Here is a 21,629-nt window from a genome sequence, read left to right as displayed (position 1 = left end):
ACCACCACTCCAACACACAAGATGGGTGCAGCCATGTGGTCAAAGATGGCTGCCCCCATGTGGAAACAAGATGGCTGCCACAAGATGGCCAGCAGGGGAGGGCAGTTTGGAGGGACCAGGCCTGCAAAGGAGGGCAGTTGGGGGCGATCAAGCCTGCAGGGGAGGGCAGTTAAGGGCAAACATGCTGGCAGGGGAGCAGTTAGGCATCAATCAGGCTGGCAGGGGAGCGGTTAGGGGGTGATCAGGCTGGCAGGCAGAAGTGGTTAGGGGCAATCAGGAAGGCAGGCAGGCGAGCATTTGGGAGCCAGCAGTCCTGGATTGTGAGAGGGATGTCCGACTGTCCGTTTAGGCCCGATCCCAATTTACAGAGCCTCTTACTGTCAAGGGGTCCCAGATTGGAAAGGGTGCAGGCTAGGCTGAGGGACACCCCCCCCCCCGTGCACGAATTTCGTGCACCGGGCCTCTAGTCTTCTATAAAAAGGGAAAAATAGCACCTTACAGTGAGGATTAAGTGAGAATGGAGACAATTGATGACAAATTTTACTCCCTTACTCAAAATTGCACAAGACCTCGTGTGAGTGTGTGAGTGTGTGTGTGTGTGTGTGTGTGTGTGTCCTCATGGGGTCTCCTGAGTACAGATGCACTGGACCGCCTTTGAGCTCTACAGTGAGCACTGACTGGGGTGAGGATGTTCCTCCAAGCAGACTCTGAGGCTTTGTCTTGAGGTGAGTAAGGGACCCCAACCCATGCTGACGGTGGCACAACACTAAGCAAAGCAGCATATGACAGGTTGGTGACAATCTCACAACAGTAGTTTATTCAAGGCTAGGACATTAAAAGAGGTTAAAGGGCTTCAACGCTATTTATTTAATATTGGTAATTTCAAAAGAAACAACAGATTTTGCTATGTATTAAGAAAAGTCTAGAACTTGGCATACAATGGTTCAACTTAGCTGGATGGAGCCTGCTTTTTCCAGTGGGTCCAAGACACCTGACAGCAGCATCCTAAACTCTGCAACTGCCAAGGTTCAGGGTGCTATGGAGCAGAATACCTGACTGAGGCCAGCCCCTCTGACTGACCTCGAGCATCAGGAGCTCTATCTCTTTCCTCTATTGTGTTAAGCCCCTCAACTTCTCTGCTTTCCACTTCAAAGCCCAGCATTTCCTGAATCTGAGGAACCTTTCAGAATATCTGAAGGGAAGAAAGAATAAGAAAAGGAGGGCAGGGCCCCTCTGAGGAGTGGCTGATGTGCTGCTGGTCTGTCTGTAGCATTCAGGCTCCCAGGCTTCCCTGAATTGCTGGGTCAGCCTGTATCGGTATCCACTTACTGCAAGGTTTCTCCCCCAACTCCTCCTTGGACTCCTTGATGGCATAAAGCAACTGTAATATGTCTATGCTCTTCTCAGCACCTGACATGGAGTATGTGCTTAATAAAGCATTTTAAACTGAGTGAATGAATGAATGAGGGCATAAATTACCAGCTTGGTTTCATGTTTCAACGTAATAGTCTCTTGACTTTGCAACAGAGACCACAAGTAGAGCCTACGAGTCCAATCCTAACTCTGCACTTATTGTGTGACCTTGGGCAAGTCACTATTTGCAAAATTGAGATGATCATCATGCCTGGCAGGGTTGTTGTGAGGATTGAAAGTGAATGTGTCAAGGAATCCGCTCAGTGCCTGGCACACAGTAAAGACCCAATCAAGAGTAGATATTATTTTCCCTCAATTCTTCCACCTTCCCCAACTGAGTGGTGGGACCCCTTGCATACACAGACAGTGCTGGACCTCTGGCCAGGACATCCTCTTCCCAGTGAGTTTCCTTTCCCACATATCCTTTATGACCTCAGCCTATATCACCATAGAGAGTGGCCCCTGGGGACCCTGCAGAATCCCACCCAGGGGGCACAGGCCAATCTTCAGTTGGCCCTCATCCTATTTCTCCCGGAAGAGCCAGGGGATGGGGAGATGAGCTCACAACTTGTTTTTCACTAGTTCTGAAATCTCTCAGTCCCAAAACATTGCACATAACCTCCTTGGCCAAGTTACTTTCCTAATCCTGGTTGCCGTAACAACGTGACTTAATGAAGGAGCAATTTTTTTTCTTAAAATAATTCGACCCGTTTCCATATCAACAGGGGCTTATTTTGGTTTCACACTCAGCAAGGGCTTGGTAGACAGCACCTGGCAGCAGCTTCTGCACCTTGGAAGGGACTTGGATTTCTAGGGGACCATTTAAGAACTGTGGTGGCCACGTGTGCTGAGGAGGCCATGCTCTCCGTGAAGGGAGCCACAAACAGCATGGGGAGCAGAAGTTCTGCCTTAGGGTTTTCAGGGTGGGAGGATGGAGGGGAAAAGGAGAAGACAAGTCTGTTCGGTGTTTTTCCCAAAGTCGAAGGCCTATATAGACAAATTCCCTGTTGTTGGGCCTCCCTGACAGGACCACATGTTTCAACGTAATAGAGACCCAGGACTGGGCCTCTGCATGGGAAAGCTTGCAGAAGTGAGTGATGGGAGCAGGCAGGGCTGCACATGTACCTAGTAAATGATTCTACCTGTATGTGATTAGATTCCTTCACAAATTTCCTCATTCAACAAACATGACTGACTACCCACTAGGTGCCCAGCATTGTGTGGGGCCCTGGGGATACACCCACAAGACACAGCTCTACCCTCAGGGAGCTCCTGGTGATGAGCCAGGTATCTCTCAGAAGCCACCCTTCTCAAACTTTTTATGTATATGAACCTCCTGGGGATCTTGTGAAAGTGCAGGTTTGAATCAGTAGGTGGGGAGGGGAGAACGTAAGTCAAGAGTCTAAATTTCTAAATAGCTTCCAGGTACTGCTGTTATTGCTGGTCCTCATATCACACTCCAAGTAGCAAGAAGTTGATGGAGAAAATACACCAGGGCCCCAGAAGGAGGCATTTGGCCTCTCTGTTCCTAACATCCTCCAGGGATGATCAGTGTTACAGGTTTCAGCTGCATCTGTCACTGGGATAGGATAACTTTCTCACTGAGTAGGAATTCTGCTTTCTAAGCTACTTCTCTAAATCTGTAGGGTTTTTAATAAACAAGAGTGAAAAAAATGGGACAACTAGTTTATAAACAAGAATGAAAAAGTTAACAACCCCAGCTGAGAGGCCACCAGGGTTGCTTCAATTCCTTCCTGAGGAAGCACAGGCAGCCATCTGAAACAGTCCATGGGAGAGCAGAACCCTGGACCTTCCCAATTAAGATCCTGTCTGAATTCACACTTTAGAGCATAAGTCAAATTTCAGCTCTTTCTCTTCCTAAGCCCTGTGATCTTGGGCAAGTCACTTAACCTTTTTGTGCCTCATTTTCCTCATCTACAAAATGGGACTAAAAATCATACCTAACTCATAGTGATGTTTTGAAAATTAAATGAATATTTTCCAAGTACCTGACACAGTAAGTGCCAAAAATTAGTTCATTCATTCAACAAATACTTATTAAATGCTGGTCCTCTCTGTGTACTGTACACACAGGCATTGGAAGATATTGTGGTGACCATGGCAGGCATGGTCCCTGCCCTTATAGACTCTGCATTGAAAAAGAAGAGACCTGAATAATGAGAATGAATCATCCATGCAAGGGGTGGGGATGGGGAGCATGCCTGGCAGAGGGAATGGCAAATGCAAAGGCCCTGGGGTGGGAAAGAATGACTGAAATGAACCAACAGCTCTTGAGGATAGTGAGGGGGAGTCCTGTAAGAAAAGATATGGGAAAGCTGGGCTGGGAGCCAGATCACTTCAGGCTCTTGCAGGTGGCAGTCAGGAATTTGGATTTGATTGCTAGTGCAACACAAAACTATTGGAGGATAAATGGTTTGGGGAGGAGACAGGGTCTTCTGTGACCTGACTGCAATGCTGGCCACCTGGCCTGAATCTTCCCCAATTCTCAGACCCTGAAAGCCTAGCTGACACCTGGGGGCATCCCAATCGTGAGGTTGCACATGCTCCTAGGCTGGCGCACTTGGCTGTGCTGGTCTGCGACCACTCTCCTGGCCTGCAAGGCCAGCAAAACATGGGTTCTAGAGCAGATGGCATAAGTTCAAAGCCTTGCTTTGTCACTGATTAGCTATGTGACGGGGAGAGTCATGTTGCCTCCATGCTCTTCAGTGTCCTCATCTGTAAAAAGGTGTAAGAGCAGTATTGATTTCATCAGGTACTTTGATGATCCAGTGAGTGACTCTGGGAAAAGCCCTTTGCCTGGCATGTAGAGAGTATGGATTGGAGGCTTGTTGTCCTTATGGCTAATGTCAGGGTGGGTGTACTGTGTCAGGGTGTCAGGAGGGAAGTTTGGAAGTTCTTCAAGGAGCCAGTTGCCTTGTGGATAGACAGTAGGTTGGCTGTCCTTGGCTTTAAGATTGGAATGTGTTAATGGATGAGCAAGTGCAAACATCACAGAACCCTGAACAAAGGGCAGCTACAACTGTGGCCCAGATCACAGAGCTCACCAATGTGTAGTTGTTCCTTCCCACTTTGAGGAATCACCAGGACCTATCAATCTGCCCTCCTAAAGCCCCCTTGAACCTCTTTCTTCCTCCACTCACTGGCACATCCCCAAATCAAAGCCTTATCACTTCTCACCTGAACAATTGCAAGAACTTCCTGCCTCAGATCATGCCCTCCAGGAGGCCACCAGAGTCAGCTTCTAGTTACACAAGTCAGATCAGCTCACACCTCTGCATAAAAAACTCCAGGATAAAATACCAGTTCCTCAAACCTGGCTGACAAGTCCTTCTCCGTCTGGTCTCCATCCCTCTCCACTTTGCACATGCCACTTCCTTTAGAAGCACCATTCTCCAGGACCAATTATTTCTTTGTGTAGACAAGCGCTTTCGCCCACCCTGCCCTCTTTCCTACCCAAAAGAAGCCTACCTGCCCTCCTGGAATCTCTGTAAATTACAGCTTTCCCAAGTTCTCTTGACAACATCTGTGGCTCCTTCCCCCAGGACTCTATCTTTTCTGTCTGTTAGTGCACATGGGCAGCCAGGTCTTGGCTGTCGAGTCCAAGTCCCATATTAGCTGGTGAACAGAAGAGAGCAGAGGAGACAGCCCTGTGAACAGGGCCATAACATCATCTAGCTTCTCTGAGTAGGGCATTCATGAACACAAATTCTGACATGAAAGGGCCTAGACTAAGGAGAGAAACAGGCTGAGTGGGGCCTGAGGTGAACTGGGAAGTTCCATGCCCACCCACAAGGGGGCAGCACTCCTCAGTTTTAGCTGATGGGTCCTTTGTGGTCAGATCTTGATTTTTTTTAAAAAGTGAACTAGCAACTAACTTAAATTGTGTGGGGTTTTTAAACTATGTAGGACAACAACAACAACAACAACAACAACAACAAACTGGTTTTCAGGCCACACTTGGTCTTTCAGCCTATCATTTTGCAAACTGCTATTTGTGGAATGAATGAATAGATTTTCTGGATTCAAGTTTCCTACAGCTACTCTAAATTTCAAAGTTTGAGGAGAGTTTATGCCTAATCAGTTCAATTGCTATTTAATTTGTTGTTGTTGTTGTTGTGTGTGTGTGTGTGTGTGTGTGTGTGTGTGTGTATGCATGTAAGGACATGAAAGTCAAAATCAGAAGCCAACTTTATACATTTTTCTCTTGCAAAATGAAGCCCAATCTCCTTTACTTGCAGCTCTAACAGTATCATTTCCTGGGAAGCCTGCAGGCCTTGTGAGCAGGGCTCTAATCTCAATTGTGGTAATATCCCCTCTTTGAGATGTGGGTCGCCCCAGGAGGAAGGGAGGGATGCAGAGGCCACAGAGCCTGTTTCTGCAGTGGTTGGTTTGCTTAGTTTGGTAACCTCTTGAAAACAAACTGCAGAGGATAGCAATGGCTCAGCTCTCTCCAACTTCCCCCACCCCATCCTACCCAGCTTAGACTCAAATACCTTTTAGGCCCTGGGTCCCTGTCCCCAGGACTCCTGTAACTAGCTGTGGGCTGCTGGGTGGGACCTGCTCAGAGGTCTGCAGGGGTATAGCCAGTTGTACCTTTTGCAGAGCTGGGCAGCAGACCTTAAGCTGCCCAACACCCCATTTAGGACCAAGGCACTCTTATTCCCCAGCTTCCAGATATATTGCTGATGGCTCACAGGAGAGGGACTCCTTCTCTGGGGCGGGGGGCAGGGGGCAGCCTGCATCTAAGAACTAGTCAATAAATGGGGGGCAGGTTGACTAAGGGAGAAAGATCCAGCCACCCGGCCTCAGTTGGAACTATCTGAAGGGCCAGCCCAGCTCAGAGGTCCCCATGGGATCATCTGAGGTCTCCAGTGCAGTTCAACTCGAGCCTTTGACCAATCCTGCCTCCCTTACTCCATCACAGGTGCTTTTCTAGAAGGCAGTTCCCAACAAACCTGCATTCATATCTCTTATATCTGTTTCCTAAAGGAGCCAAATTATGACAGCCTCTTGCTTCAGCCCCTTACTCTCACTGCCCTTTCTCCCTGGATGACTGCAATTACCCTAAATGCTTCCATGATCATCTGAAAGAATGACCCCAAATCTTTCCTTTTGCCATTGCCACTGTCCCAGTCTGCCCACTTGCATTTCCCAGAGCTGGGTGGACAATTTCACCTCTATGTCCTTAAAAAATGTTTTTATTGATTTCAGAGAGAAGAAGGGAGAGGGAGAGAGAGAAACATCAACAATGAGAGAGAATCATTGATCGGCTACTTCCTGCACACCTCCACACTGGGGATCAAGCCTGCAACCCAAGCATGTGCCCTGACCGGGAATGGAACTGTGACCTCGTGGGTTGATGTTCAACCACTGAGCCAAATTTAATATATTTAAAACAGAACCTTCTCCCACTACCCTAATCAGCCTTTCCTCCTGACTTCTCTATGTATTTCTATTAATGCCACCACCATCTCTGGAATTGTAGTGTGGAAACCTCAGCATCATCTTGAGCAGCCTCCTACTTGGAAACCTTTAGCATCCCATCAGTACCTACAAAGCGCAAGTCCATGCTGCTTGTCCCTGCACTTCAGGCCTTCCCTATTGACTCCAATCAACTTGACTTCCTGCCAACTCTCTGATCCAGGAGTTCTTAACATATTTATGGCTTGGACTCCTTTGGGAATTTAATGATAACTATGGGCCTCTTAATGGAATATTTCTATAAGTATAAAATAAGATACATAGGATTGCAAAGGAAGTCAATTATATTTAAAGATAGTTATTAATATATGTTTTAACATTTGTGATAGAGTAACATGTTTCAGTATTATCACATTAAGTACCATGATCTAGTGGCAGGTCTAGTAATTCCCATAGTTTTGAAGTAATCATGAATTTAAAAATGTTTCAAGATATCTGCAACAACAGTAAGATGTCAAAATCCCTGTGGTTCCTATCGGAGACAAGGTCACAGGGGCCACTAACACTACCATGCTGTGCTGCCTACATTCACAATGGAACGAAAGATAAAATTTCAACTAGAGGTTAGTGAAGATAAATTTGTAATTTTTCCCCCATCCAAGTACATGGACTCCTGGTCAAGCGTGGCTGTGCTATGGGGAGTCTCTGCTGTAGCTCAGATTGGAGACTCGCAGTCCCCTAAACAGATTCCTTGCTCCTCCTCCCATCCTGGCCGATGCTGGGAAACTTGCACTTGGGTGCTGGGCCAAGCTGGCCCCATTCTCCATGTGGGCTCTGTGGCACAGGCTGCCCAAGGCTCAGGGCCCTGAGCAGCATGGCTCACTGCCTGCCAGGGGCACAAACCAAATTTGGGCAACTCCTAAGGGATGTCTTCCATGACTTCTCTCTCCTCAAGTCCCAGGCCCTCTCTGTGTGACTTTACATGTTTCTGCTGGCCCAGCCAAGATTACCTTCAAATTGTGAAGGCAATAGGCTCATGGCCATCAGGCCAAAAAACAGAGTTATGAAGCGTCTAGTTCAGTGATCGGCAACCTTTTGAGCTTGGTGTGTCAAACTTCGCCAAAAAACTGAGCATAACTCGGGTAGTGTGTCACTTTGAGGAAAAAACTAACTCCAAGACTCTAGTCACAAATGTTTCATCGTCAGGAGCAGCAAATGTTTCATCCTCCGCGTGTCATCAGAAATGGCTACACGTGTCAGTGCTGACACGCATGTCATAGGTTCGCTATCACTGGTCTAGTTGAAGAAGTCACTTCCAAAATGCCACATGGAACTGGGAAGAGGCCACCACTCTGCTCAGACTTAGAGGGTGCACTCTACCCTTATCTTGCCACCAGATGCTACATGTCATGCAATGCAGGAGACAGTCCTATACAATAAAGAATGATCCTACCCAAAATGACAATCAATCAGGCCCTCAATGGGAACCACTAAGTGGGCACTTTATAAATGTCTGCCCAGTGCCCGAGTGGTCCTTGTTGGCCTGAGGTGTCCATATCTGAGGCATGGCCAGTCAGTGGACATTTCTCTTGACTTCTCCCATCCCCCTCGGGCCTGAATTCCCAGTGACCTTTACAGCTATGGCTGGGATTGAGTAGCAGATATATAGGAAGGTGAGAGTTCCCCCCCTTCCTCCACCACTGTAACCACCATGGATGGCTATTGGCTCCAAATTGGAGCTTTGTCAGGCCTGGGTCTTTGTTGGGTCAAGAGGAACTGGGCTTGACAGCTGCCACTAGGGAGAGAAAAGCTGGCAGGCAGCTGCTTTCAGTTCTCTACAAGTGCCTGGTGGCCTAGGACCCTTGTTGCTCTGCCTCTGGGACGAAAAGCCTGTCCTTGACCAACTCTGTCTTGTAACTTGAGATAGGGAGTGGGCACACTGATTCAGGTCAGGAGAAGGTGCCAACTCCTATTGGGCTTGTGTGGGTAAATCATTTCTGGGTAGGAACTGCCATGAGTCATCCTGCTTCTCAGTTCCTTTGCTCTCCATGTACCAGTCTAGTCTCCTAAAAACGCCTGGTCCCCTGACCTGGTCTGGAGACTCAGTTGGTTGGAGTGTTGACCCATACAACCAAAGGTTGCAGGTTCAATTCCAGTCAGGGCACATACCCAGGCTGCAGGTTGGATCCCTGGTCAGGGTGCCTGTAAGAGGCTATCTATCTATCTATCTATCTATCTATCTATCTATCTATCTCTATCTCTATCTCTATCTCCCTCCCTCCCTAAAATCAATAAACATGTCCTCAGGTGAGGATTAATTAAAAAAATTAATCCTCATTTCCCAGGCCACCCTGTTCCAGGAAATACCTGTGGCCATGATTGGTGGAGGGGTGCTGCTTCTGTTAATATTGTGTATTTTGATGAAAGGGATTAGCTAATTGCTTATTGCAAAAAATAATAATCTGACTTTCAAATTATATTTCTTAAGAATAACAAATACTTATATAGGGCTACTTATTATAGTGCTTCATGCTTTAGAAAGCACTTTACATGTTAGGTTGAGCCATATACAATTGGTGACATTCAACTGTTTTGGGGTAATTTTATAAAGTTCAACTAAATACAATTTCTCATTTATTCCTTACCACAATCCCAGATAGGTATTTTTAGCTCCACAACATAGAGTACTAAATCTCAGGGAGGTGAAATGACTTGTGACTAAGGTTATAATCAATAGGAAACTGCAGAGTTGAGACTTGAACACATGCTCTTGATTCTCGAGGCAGGATGATTCAGCCCAGTAGACCCTAAAAGCGATACTGTGAAAGGAGGCAAGGCTGTGAAATTGTTCTCCCAGGTTACTCTTAGGAATCCCTGTGCTGGTCATACTCATCACCTTTCTTTAGTGGAGATTAGTGGGATCCAAGGTGCCTGGAGTACCAGGCAGTGGACGTGATGATGTGACAAATTTAGTTTTATGGTTTTGGGAGCAAATGGTACAGTAAAGACAACATTAGCGCATGTTATCCATCCATCCATCCATCCATCCATCCATCCATCCATCCATCCATCCCAGAGGATTACACTGGGTAGGTCCCACACGTGTGCCAAGCTCTGAGCTAGGAGCTAAGCTACCAGCATTCTAGGAAGAGTTTCAATTAGCAGGGCTTCCACCCTTTGGGTGGGTACTGAGGGAGGGTGCTGGAGTTGGAAGCTGGGATGAGACCACTGCGTGCCTATGGGGTTTTGATTTGCTGTGAAGCTGCTCTGTAGTCCTGGTCCTTTTCCTGTGGCCTAGGCCCAACTCAGTCAAGGGGCTGGGTTTTGCATGGTGTTCAGAAGTCTGATAACCCTGAGAGTTTCTAAACCACAGGGGCTGGAGGAGGCTACAAGAGAAATGCTGGTGCCCCACCCCTCATCAAGGCAGCGGGAAACTGGGATGTGGTGCTGGTGAGAAAGAGCTCCCTCCAAGGCTGCCACAGGAAGAAATTTCTTTCTTTTGCACCTCAGTCCACTCTGAGCCCTTGGCCCACCCCACGGCATGAGCCTTGGTACTTGTGGCTGGCCAGTAGGGTGAAGAGTAGGCTGGGGTAAGGCTGGTTGGAAAGAAGGCTTGCAGTAGGCATGGGGCTACTGCCTTTGCCCAGGGACAGCATTCTGCCCTGCAGGGGATAATCACAATTCTCAACTTCCTGCCTACCTGGGAGAACCCTCAAGCCTGCTGTGGAGTCCGAATGCTTCCCAAACCTGACCTGTCTTAGACCAGACCAAAGCTTGCTTCCAAGGCCCCAGTGTTCACCAGCAAGCCACCTGCCTCCCCCTGCATTGCCATCACCCATTCAGGTACCAACCCCCAACCTCAAGCCCCAATGTGAATTCCCTCGCAGTATGTAATTGTGCCCCAGCTCACCATTCCAGTCTCTAGGTAGTGCTGCCATGGCCGTCACCACTGCCGCCAGGGACCACAGCAGTTCTGGGGACACTGGGTTAAGATCTCACAGTTGAGCAAGCCATGATGTGGGTTCCACCCACCACACCCTCCCCAGGCCTTGCCCCCTCCCCCCAGTCCCATTGCCACACTCTCTGCTTTTGAAAAAAGGAAACGGTAACTGGTCTTGAATACAATGAGAAGTGCAATGAGGCTGTGAATAGAGGCACCTCTGGAGCCAAAGAAAAGGGATAATTGCCTCCTGAGCACTGGGCTCTCCTTATTCCATAGGTGACATTTGTGATTCACATTCCATTTCTATTTCTATTGGATAGTGCTGTGCTGGACTTTCAATTTTACTTAAATGTCCATCAGCAGGGGTGGTTCCACATACCACAGGACATCCATATAATGCACAGCCACTAAGAAGAATGAAGTAGATTTCTATGCATAGAAATGGAAAAACATCAGAGAGTTATTGTTGAGTTTGTGGGGGGAAAATGACAAGGAAAGGGCCAGGATGTACAGTATTATCTCATTTGTGCATACAGAAAGCACACTTAGGTTTATATGTGCAGGGAACAACTCTATAAGAACACACAAGTAACTGCTTCCATAAATGGCTTCTGGGGTGTGTGAGGAGGGCATTGGGAGGGAGAGGGAAGAACTCTGACCGGTACTCTTCACTTTAAACCTTTCAGTATTATTTGTCTTTTTAAATTGATCCTAGAGAGAGGAACAACTGAAGAGAGAGAGTGAAAAACATAAATGGGAGCGAGAAACATCGATTGGCTGTCTCCTGAAGGCCCCCTGACCAGGGATGGAACCCGTCATCTCCTGGTGCACCGGAAGATGCTGCAACCAACGGAGCCACACCGGCCAGGGCAGTACTATTTGAAGTTTTAACAACATACGTTATATTTTTACAATAGTAAAACTATTACCTACATTTATATTTTACATATGGGGATATAATTTGTTATAATAGTTTATATAGTAGTATAAAAAGTTAATATTTTTCAATAACAATTCAGTTTCTATTATTTTTTTTTCATAGCGTTATTTCTACTTGCAAACACCCTTCTCACATTCCTCTTTCTTATTCTTCCCTTTCTGCCCTCTTATTTACTCACCTTCTCTTTCCTCTCATCTTCAAAATCCAGGAGGATCTGTGAACGGAGAGCCATTCCACTTGTGTTGGCTCCTTGCTCAGCTTGAACCTGAGGCTTTGGCATCTTCTGCTATCTGTGTCTTCCCTTGGAGAGGAAGGCACTATGCTATATTAATGCTCAAGTACAGATACCATGATCTGAGATGGCCATGCCAGCACTATCTACTGTGGAGAGAAAAGCCTACCCAGCAGAAATACACCCTACCATTTCTCCCTAGCAATTTTGCCACATTCATGTTAAGATAAGACAGCTTAGAAAGAGAAAAATAACCACTTTGGAAAATGTGTGTGATTTTTTTTTTTCTTTTCTAGTTCAGGAATGGGTGGAGGCAGGGTAAAAGCAATGGGCTTTGAAGAGAAGGCTTGGTCCCAGTTTGGGAAACCATTTTAATTTGCCATCTGCAGTTAAAAATCACTAAGAGGGTCAAGTGTTTTGAAAAGACAACTATAGAAATTGGAGAAAGGAAAAAAAGCTCTCCATTTTCTGGGAAACAGGTATAACAAAAGATTTGTTTGCTCCAGAGCAGATGGGGACCTCCATCCTTAGAGTTTAATTGATAGGGGAAAAAAGACAAGAGTCTCAGCCAATTGTCAAGCAGATAATAGCTTCTGAAGGGTGGGCCTGCAAAGATTGAGAAATGAAACACTGTTGAATGTATGCGGAACAAGTGATGTGGAAAAATACCCAATTTTCTTTTCACAATCATTCTCAATGCAAACAGAATAAATTGCTTCAATAAAGGAAGACCTTGACTGTCTATTGGAACTTTTTCGTTTTTCATGGGGAGACCTGCTCCACCTCTCCCCTACACACACACACACACACACACACACACACACACACACACACACACACACGCACATTCAGGACCTGGAATCAAAATAAGTAGCAACAACACAGGACTGGGAGTCAGGACATAGCTCTGGTCCTGAGTTTACAAAATATGAAAACAAATAATTAGTGTGAGATTCCTTTGTGAACTATAAAGTGTGGTTAAATATTGTTATGGAACTGAACCTAGTCTTTTGACCCTTCCCACTTTCCCCTCCCCTTTGAAGCCCTTCTTGTCTTCCAGTGTCTCAGAACAACAACAAAAAATACTGAGCCACAGGTTGGAAAGGAATCCAATTTAAAGAATATCTACATTGATCCCTGAGGAGATCAACTAGATTGAAGAATTTTTTCAACATCTTAAGTTAATGAAAACTAAGTCTAGAATGCCATATATTTAATTTTATTATTTATACAAAAGCAAAAAAATTAAAGACTTTTATTTAAAAGAAAGTCTAGTGAACTGATTTCCAGACTCAAGGACCAGAACCGCCCTGCTCACAGAAGGGAGAGAGGGAGAAACGTAGCTTCAGCAGCCTTGGGACCATTTTTTTTGTAGCTCCAGTGGCCCATGTTCTGGGAATACAGTTAGGTAAAATACCTCCTGGCCTCTTCCTCACTCTCAAACCTCACTCCATCATCAAATTCCATTGCTTCTATCTCCAAAATGATCCAGAATCTGATCATTTCTCCCTGGCACCGCCACCACGCTAGCCCAAGCTATCATTGTTGGCAGAAGCCTCCCAAGTGGTTCCCCTTTCCCTCTCTTGCCTTCTCACTCTACACAGCAGCCAGAATTAGCTTTTAAAAGGAGCAACTCTTCCCTGTCTCTCCCCTGCATGGACCTCAGATGGGTGAGACTTTGGCTAATGGCTGCTGATCCCCCTGGACTGAAAGCCCACGCTAGCTGGACCTTGTCTGTTTTGCTTACCTCTGTAGCTCCAGGACTGGCCTCATGCCTGGCATTTGTTGAATGAAGGAATGAATTTTAACAACTAATATTTGTGCAAGCTTTAAACGCAAACATCTTTTAAATGCTTCAAATAACCCTGTGTCATAGGTATTATTGTTCTCATTTTATAGGTGAGAAAATGTGTGAGGGGAGCATTGCCCAAGTTGACAGAGTTAGTGCAAAGCATATTGAAACTCAAGTCTGTAGTGGCAAAATCTATGCCTTTCTAGCTACACACCTGTGGAGAGCTATACCCCACTGTGGAGGGGCATCCCATCCAGAGACACTTGCATGTTTCTTGGCTGTCTAAGGGGCCACTTTGCTTAGACCTTTGGGGCCCAAAGACAGGCAACGTGGGAATTCCCTGCTAACCAGTGAGAGCAGAGTAAATTCTAAATCAGCCTTTCCTGGATGACTTAGAGAGCTATTATAACTACAGTGACCTTATTTTCTAAATATCAAATCAAGATTCTTGATGTGACAAATAGAACCAAATACTTGCAACTGGGACTTTTCTAGAAAATCCAGGGCACAGAATTTCTGTACTCATAATACATAACAGCTAGATAATGGGCACTTCTCAGCTAATTCTGATCCAGCTACTCAGTCCATCACATCTCAGGAAGCTTCTTAAAAAAACAAACACCACACACACAAAGCTGTTTTCGGGGCCTCATATACCAGATTCTTCTCATCCACTATTTGTGTTTGTTTAATTACTTCCCTACTTTCTCTTATCTTTTCTATTAACCAATTTCTCCCTGGTCTGCCTCAAAGAGATTCTAGGTACTGCTTGCTGATGGATGCCATGAATGGTTGAAAGAAACAATAAGCATACATGCTTGAGAACCATGGCAACAGAAGCCATGGAAACAGGGCCAAGCCTGAGGACAGCCCTTCCTACCACTCCTACTTTCAGTTTTAGACCAAGTGCTGCTGATAAGGCCTGATAGCCATATTGTGTCACCTAATCAGGGCAGTGCTGCTTGCAGGAGACATTGCTGTAAAATTTAAGTTCCAGGAAGAGCATTACAGTGCTGTTGCTTCACTGCACCTGTGTCACAATGGTAGGCTCATGGTAAAGGCTGTTGCCAAATCCAGGATTGGATCTACTATTTGCTCCAAGCACTGATCACACTCCAGTAGAGTATACCCAGAACCCCTACATGGGCAGGAAGGTTCCAGAATTAGAGTGACAATAGCAAAAATTTGGTGGTCATCTTCTCCAGCCTAGAAGCCAAAAATCATAATGTTACCCAAGCAATCCACTCCAAGGATTTATACTGGAGTCTGAGAGACAAGGGGGTTCTCAGTGAATTGGAGTGTGATGTCTCTTCCCATACAGGTTATCAGTCTCTATGATGCACTGAGTGTTGCTAAACCACAGGATGGGCTCTGGACCCACAGTTTCCTCATCTGCAAAAAAAGGAGCAGCAGGAATCTCTGCCCTGCTTTTCTTTCTTCTTTTTATATGTTGAACTATTTCAGGCATAAAGAAAAGAGCTAGAAACAAATTTCCCCATATTTGCTCCAGAACCTTTTTTTCTGAAAGAAATAAGATTTTATAGGTTCAGTCAAAGCCCCTTGTGTACCTCCCCAATCTCAATCCCCTCCCCCATAGGAGTAGCCATTCTCCTGAATTGGGTGTCCGTGATTCAAATACATGTTTTTAAATGTACTATGCCTATGCTCGTAAACAACATGCAATATATAGTACTATTTTGCATGTTCTTAAACTTTGTATAAATCATCTTGAACTGTATCTATCCTTCTGCATTTGCTTTCTTTGCTCAACATTAGGTTTGTGAGAAATATTCATGTTGATGCAAGTAGCTGTGGTTCAGACATTTTCTTGCTATGTTGTATTCTATTATTTGACTCTACAATGATTTGATTTATCTATTTTCCTTTTGCTTCTCAACTTTTTTGCTTTTATAAACAGTATTGTCATGAACATTTATGGTTCACCTGTATGAGAGTTTCTCTAGGATATGTACCTCAGAGTGCAATAGTTGAGGTAGAAGATGGAAGTGTAAATTTTAAGCCTTTTTGAGGGCAATATTCTGGTATTTATCCAAAGTCACAATTCATACACTATTTGATCCAGTAACTGTACTTCCATAAAGCTACACTATTCATATATGCACACACAGAATATGTACAGGGCCAGCCAGCATGGTTTGCTGGTTCAGTTCCCGGTCAGGGCACATGCCTGGGTTGTGGGCTCAATCCCCAGTGTGGGGCATGCAGGAAGCAGCTAATCAATGATTCTCTCTCATTATTGATGTTTCTCTCTCTCTCTCCCCCTCCCTTCTCTCTCTCTTATAATCAATAAAAATATATTTTAAAAAAGAATATGTACAGGAATATTTGTTGCCCCACTGTTAGTAATAGGGTGAAACTGAAAACATTCTCCACATCCATCAATGGAGACTGAGTTAGATGAATAACCTGTGGGACACCCACCCTGGTGGATACTTTGGACTTTGGAAGAAAGCAGTATTAAACAAGCCATTTTTTACCTACTGCTTTGACTCCTGGACTGAAGAAATAACATTGCTCATAGGAAAGGGCCAGTTACCAGGTGGTGACTTGTAGCTGCCTGTACATTAGATTGATATACTCTTACTACTGCCCATGGGAACCTGGCCAGAATCCCACATCTGCAGGGAAGGTGCCTTTACTGGCAATCAATTCCAATAAAATGTGGAAATAGTCCAGGGGATAAATTAGAACTCAGGTTGTGGAACTATCAGAAGGAGACAAATCTTAAGTATTTGAAAGGAATGTTAGCAAATTGATGATATGGTTTGCCTTGTCTCAAAGTTAAATGACCAGCAGAAAGAAAAGAATGAAAGGCTTTTTCCTTTGGTAATGAGCATCAATAAGACGCAGTTGTGGTACCTGGCAGTGTTTGACTTCAGAAATTCACTTACTGGGAGCTTAATTGATAAAACTAGGTTTAAATTTAAAAAAATTAAGTAACTTAAAATTTACTTTAATAATCACAATAGATAATACCTCTTGAACATCTGCATGTACTAGGCATTGCACTGGACACTTTGCGTTCTTTGTCTAAACTAATTTTCCCAACAACACTGTAAGGTAGATCATATAAGGCCCATTTTATTGGTGAGGACATGGAGAGGTCAAGGAACCTGCCCAAAGCTGCAGAATTAGTGGTAGTCAGGATTAAAACTCATGTCTGTACGGTGATAAGGCCTGCATTCTTCTCCATATTATATGCTGCACCTCTACATTTAGAGACAGAAGTATATCAGGAAGCCAAGTAATTCATTCACTAAGTTTGGCCTTAAGCTTAACATATTAGAGAGGACTCCTACTCTGTGTGCCTGCCTCACCATAAACTCCTTCTGAACGAAGTGGACAGAAGTGATTCCTTGAGTCTGGATTACTGTTGATTCACTCAATAAATATTTTGCTGAATGGCCACATTGTGTCAGGCACTGCTCTTTGGTCAAAACTGAATGGACTAGGCAACCTGTGCCTGAGTCAAGGGTAGCCATCTTCCAGTAGGGTCTGAAAGAGCCCAGTGGTCTACAAGTGCTCTGCAATGAGGACAGGGATGTTCCAGACTGCAGAGTGACCAACTGACCCAAGGAAAGTCCTTTGCTGGGGACTGCAATATGGCATATACATATGGAGGAGCACCTGCAGTAGGGGGCACAGAAGCCAGGAGATGCCCAGGGAGATGGCAGTAAACACAAGCCATATGGAGTGGGCAAAGCAAGGCTGTGGGGAGCAGCAGGAAAGGCTATAATAGAGAGAACTTGAGTGGTAGCAGTGGCATACCTTTTGCTGGTCTTGTCCATCCCTCAGTTGTGAAGAGTAGTGGCTGCCAGAGATGGCTTCCTTTCCTTCTCCTTCACTTATGCATGAATGCTGACACTCATTCCCTATCATCCAAGGAAACTGAAGCACACCCTTGCTCTTGCAATCTGAAAGAGGCCAACTTTCAGTCTCTGGGAACCCAGCCCACACAAAAGCTTTGCTTCACAAAGCCTGAGCTTGCACTTCTGAACCTGGGTCTTGAATTCTATATTCTGTCTTTTTGGTGTGTGTGTGTGTGTGTGTGTGTGTGTGTGTGTGTGTGTGTGTGTGGCACCCATGAATGTGGGAACAAGGGGTAAAAATACATGTTGCTGGAGGCCTCACTCTCTGGCAGTATGGCATCCAGCCTCTGGGTCCTGGCTGGTGATAAAGTTAAGGAGGTCCAGAAGAGGTTCTGTGTGAAGCTGGAAGAGGGTGGCAAGAACCAAAAGAATTTCTTTTGTGGGTTACATCCACCACTGGGCTGTTATGAGAACCTCAATGTTACCCATGGATAAACACTGGGACTTCCCTGACTGCATTCCCACCCCATCTCCTCAGGTTTTCACCCTGTTTCCCAGCACAGGTGAAAAAGTTTTATTATGTGCCATGATGGGGAGAGAGAGTATAGAGGAACAAGTACTCTCATACATGGCTAGTGGGGCAACTTCTTTAGAGGGTAATTTGGTATTATCTATGAAAAATTTAAGTGCACATCCCTTTTTACCCAACAATGCCACTTCTATAGTTCTAGGTACTTATACTAGAGATAAGTTTCATATAAAAATAAATGAACAAAGATATACATTGTAGTACTATGTGTAATGGCAAAATACTGGCAATCACCCCCTTCAGTTGAAGATAGGTGAGATACATTGTGGTTCAGCCACACAATGGAATACACTGCAGCCATTAAGAAGAAACATGTAGCTAAAATATGTGCTGATATGGAATGTTCTTTCTCTACCCCTCCCCCTCCATCTCTACATACACACATACACTCTCACACACTTTTGTATATGCATACACCTGGAAGGACACATAAGAAACTGGTATCTGTGGTTGCCTCTTGAGAAAGGAGCTATTAAAGTGGGGGTGGGGTGAGGGTAAAGGGTAGGCAGGAGGATTGCTTTTTTCAGTAAATATTCTTTTATACTGTTAAATTTCTTTTGCCATGTGCAGATATTTATTTTTTAATTAATTAATTAATTAATTTATTATTATTTTTTAAATTTCTTTATTGATTAAGGTATTACATATGTGTCCTTATTCCCCCATTACCCCCCACCTCCCATTCATGCCCCCACCCCCCTGTTGTCTGTGTCCATTGATTAGGCTTATATGCATGCATATAAGTCTTTTGATTGATCTCTCCCCCTTACCCCCACTGTCCCCTACCTTCCCTGAGATTTGATGTTCTGATTGATGTTTCTCTGTCTCTGGATCTATTTTTGTTCATCAGTTATGTTGTTCATTATATTCCACAAATGAGTGAGATCATGTGATATTTATATTTCTCTGCCATGTGCATATATTTAAACACATCAAGTAAAAAGCAAACTTAATTGCAAAAATCTTCATCAATAGGGGATTATTTAAATAAATTGTGGTATATTCTTACTGAGGAATGCCATACAGCCACTCAAAAGGAGATATTTTAGCATAGAAAGATTTCCATAGACATATGAAGTTACAAAAAACCAAGGCTCTGTACAAAATGTATAATAGAACCATTTATATAAAAAGATATGCACACACATAGGCATATTCATAGGGAAAGATCTGGAATGAGTCACAGTGTGCTGATAACAGTGTGTAGTCTTTGAAATATACTGAAATTTGGGAGGGCTGTAGAAGCAGAAGGGGGGGTTAAAGGTGGACTTCCATTATTTACTCTAAATCTTCTATACTAATAAAAGCCTAGATGGTCCTCGCATCCTCACATCATCACAAGATGGCGGCCACAAGATGGCCGGCAGGGGAGGGCAGTTGGGGGCGACCAGGCCTGCAGGGGAGGGAGGGAAGTTGGGTGGGGGGACCAGGCCTACAGGGGAGGGCAGTTGGGGGCCACCAGGCCTGCAGGGGAGGGCAGTTGGGGGGCAACCAGGCCTGCAGTGGAGGGCAGTTGGGGGAAAAATCAGGCCAACAGGGGAGGGCATTTGGGGGCCATCAGGCTGGCAGGGGAGGGCAGTTGGGAGCAAGGTTAGGCCAGTAGGGGAAGGCAGTTAGGGGCGACCAGGCTGGCAGGGGAGGGCAGTTGGGTGTGACCAGGCCAGCAAGGGAGGGCAGTTAGGGGTGACCAGGCCTACAGGGGAGGGAGGGCAGTTGGGGGGGGGCAGGCCTACAGGGGAGAGAAGTTGGGGGTACCAGGCCTGCAGGGGAAGGCAGTTGGAGGCCATCAGGCTGGCAGGGGAGGGCAGTTGGGAGTGAGATCAGGCCAGTAGGGGAGGGCAGTTAGGGGTGACTAGGCTGGCAGGGGAGGGCAGTTGGGGGCGACCAGACCTGCAAGGGAGGGCAGTTGGGTGTGACCAGGCTGGCAAAGGAGAGCAGTTAGGGGTGACCAGGCCTGCAGGGGAAGGCAGTTGGGGATGACCAGGCCTACAGGGGAGGACAGTTGGGGGCCATCAGGCCAGCAGGGGAGGGCAGTTGGGGGTGACCAGGCCAGCAGGGGAGGGCAGTTGGGGCAATCAGGCCGGCAGGGGAGCAGTTAGGCATCAATCAGGCTGGCAGAGGAGCGGTAATGGGGTGATCAGGCTGGCATGTAGAGTGGTTAGGGGTGATCAGGCAGGCAGGCAGGCGAGCGGTTAGGAGCCAGCAGTCCCAGATTGCGAGAGGGGTCCCAGATTGGAGAGGGTGCAGGCTGGGCTGAGGGACCCGCCCCATGCACAAATTTCATGCACTGGGTCTCTAGTTTTTGAATATATTTGTTTGATGAGTCTGTATTTAATTTAAAACACATAAGTGGTAAATAAATTATGAAGAGAACAAGAAGTCCAATCTGCATTCTAAAGTTTGCTTTCCTCACACCCAGCTCAGTTTAAGAGCTGTGGGTGACTTCCCATACCTGGAAGGCCCAGCACTTCAGTCTGGCACCGGAGGCCTCACCTGGCCATTTCTCCCACTGCCTCTTCACACTTTCTTCTGGGCAGTCCAATTGAGCTCCTCAACAGCCCTAAGCAGGTGTCCATCTTTTTTCCCTTATTGGATTTGCTCCCCCCATGCTCCACATCTAGATATGCCACCCCTTCCCTCACCCTTTATTGAACTTCATGACCCATCTAAGTAATACTTCTGGAATCCTTCCATCCATTAGTAAGTGAATATCACAATGACTCATCTGGACTTGGGAAAGTGCCTTGTGACATTCTTTATTTGGCTACCTTGTACTGTTATTTAATCTTCATGGAATCATTTAACTAAAATATGGATATAATTTTCTTGTTTACAAAGCATTTACACAGCTCTCTTCATTGTACCCTCTCATCCATTCTATGAAGTAGGCAACATAGGTATTATTATTATTATTTTCATTTCATTGATAAGGAACCTGAGGGGTAGGGAGGCTTCTTACTCAAGGTAGCATAGTACTGTGGACCTTGAGAAAGAAGATGGCTGCTAAGAAGGGCTCATGGTGCCTAACTTGGCTCAAATTAAAAAACAAACAATAAAAACACACACACATAGAGCCTAGCAGCCATTACTACACAGGGACCTTTCACACAAACTGCACTACAGGGAGAAGCCTGAACTGAACTTCCTGCCTGCACTGTGTTGCTACCATCTGAGCCAACCCTTATAAAAGAGTTCCTGGAGTCCAAGTCCAATCAATAGGACTGAGACCTTCCCCAGACAATTGGAGCTGCACAGCTCCGACCAATCAGAGCGACTCTATTCTGACCAATCAGGACAGTGCTTTTTGAACCAATCAAACTGCAAGGATTTGGAGTCATCGTATGCTGAGGATGGACCAATCAGGGATCAGGGGTGAGGAGTACTTCTGTCCATATAAGCCAGTTCCCCTGTGGCTCTCAGAGTACACTTTCCCTTTGCACCAAAGACT

The 21,629-nt window shown here is 45.6% G+C and overlaps 1 protein-coding gene across 1 annotated transcript in view; it reads right to left on the bottom strand.

Moving 5' to 3' along the window:
* The window catches only part of NHSL2 (NHS like 2), a 375,435-nt gene that overhangs the window by 46,830 nt on the left and 306,976 nt on the right, over positions 1 to 21,629 (bottom strand). The gene's annotated exons all lie outside the window — the stretch shown is intronic.

The sequence above is a fragment of the Eptesicus fuscus genome, chromosome 1 (genome assembly GCF_027574615.1).
Source record: "Eptesicus fuscus isolate TK198812 chromosome 1, DD_ASM_mEF_20220401, whole genome shotgun sequence".
Classification (NCBI taxonomy): Eukaryota; Metazoa; Chordata; class Mammalia; order Chiroptera; family Vespertilionidae; genus Eptesicus; species Eptesicus fuscus.
Note: the sequence above shows the minus strand (reverse complement) of the source record. Positions and strands in the feature narration are given on the sequence as shown.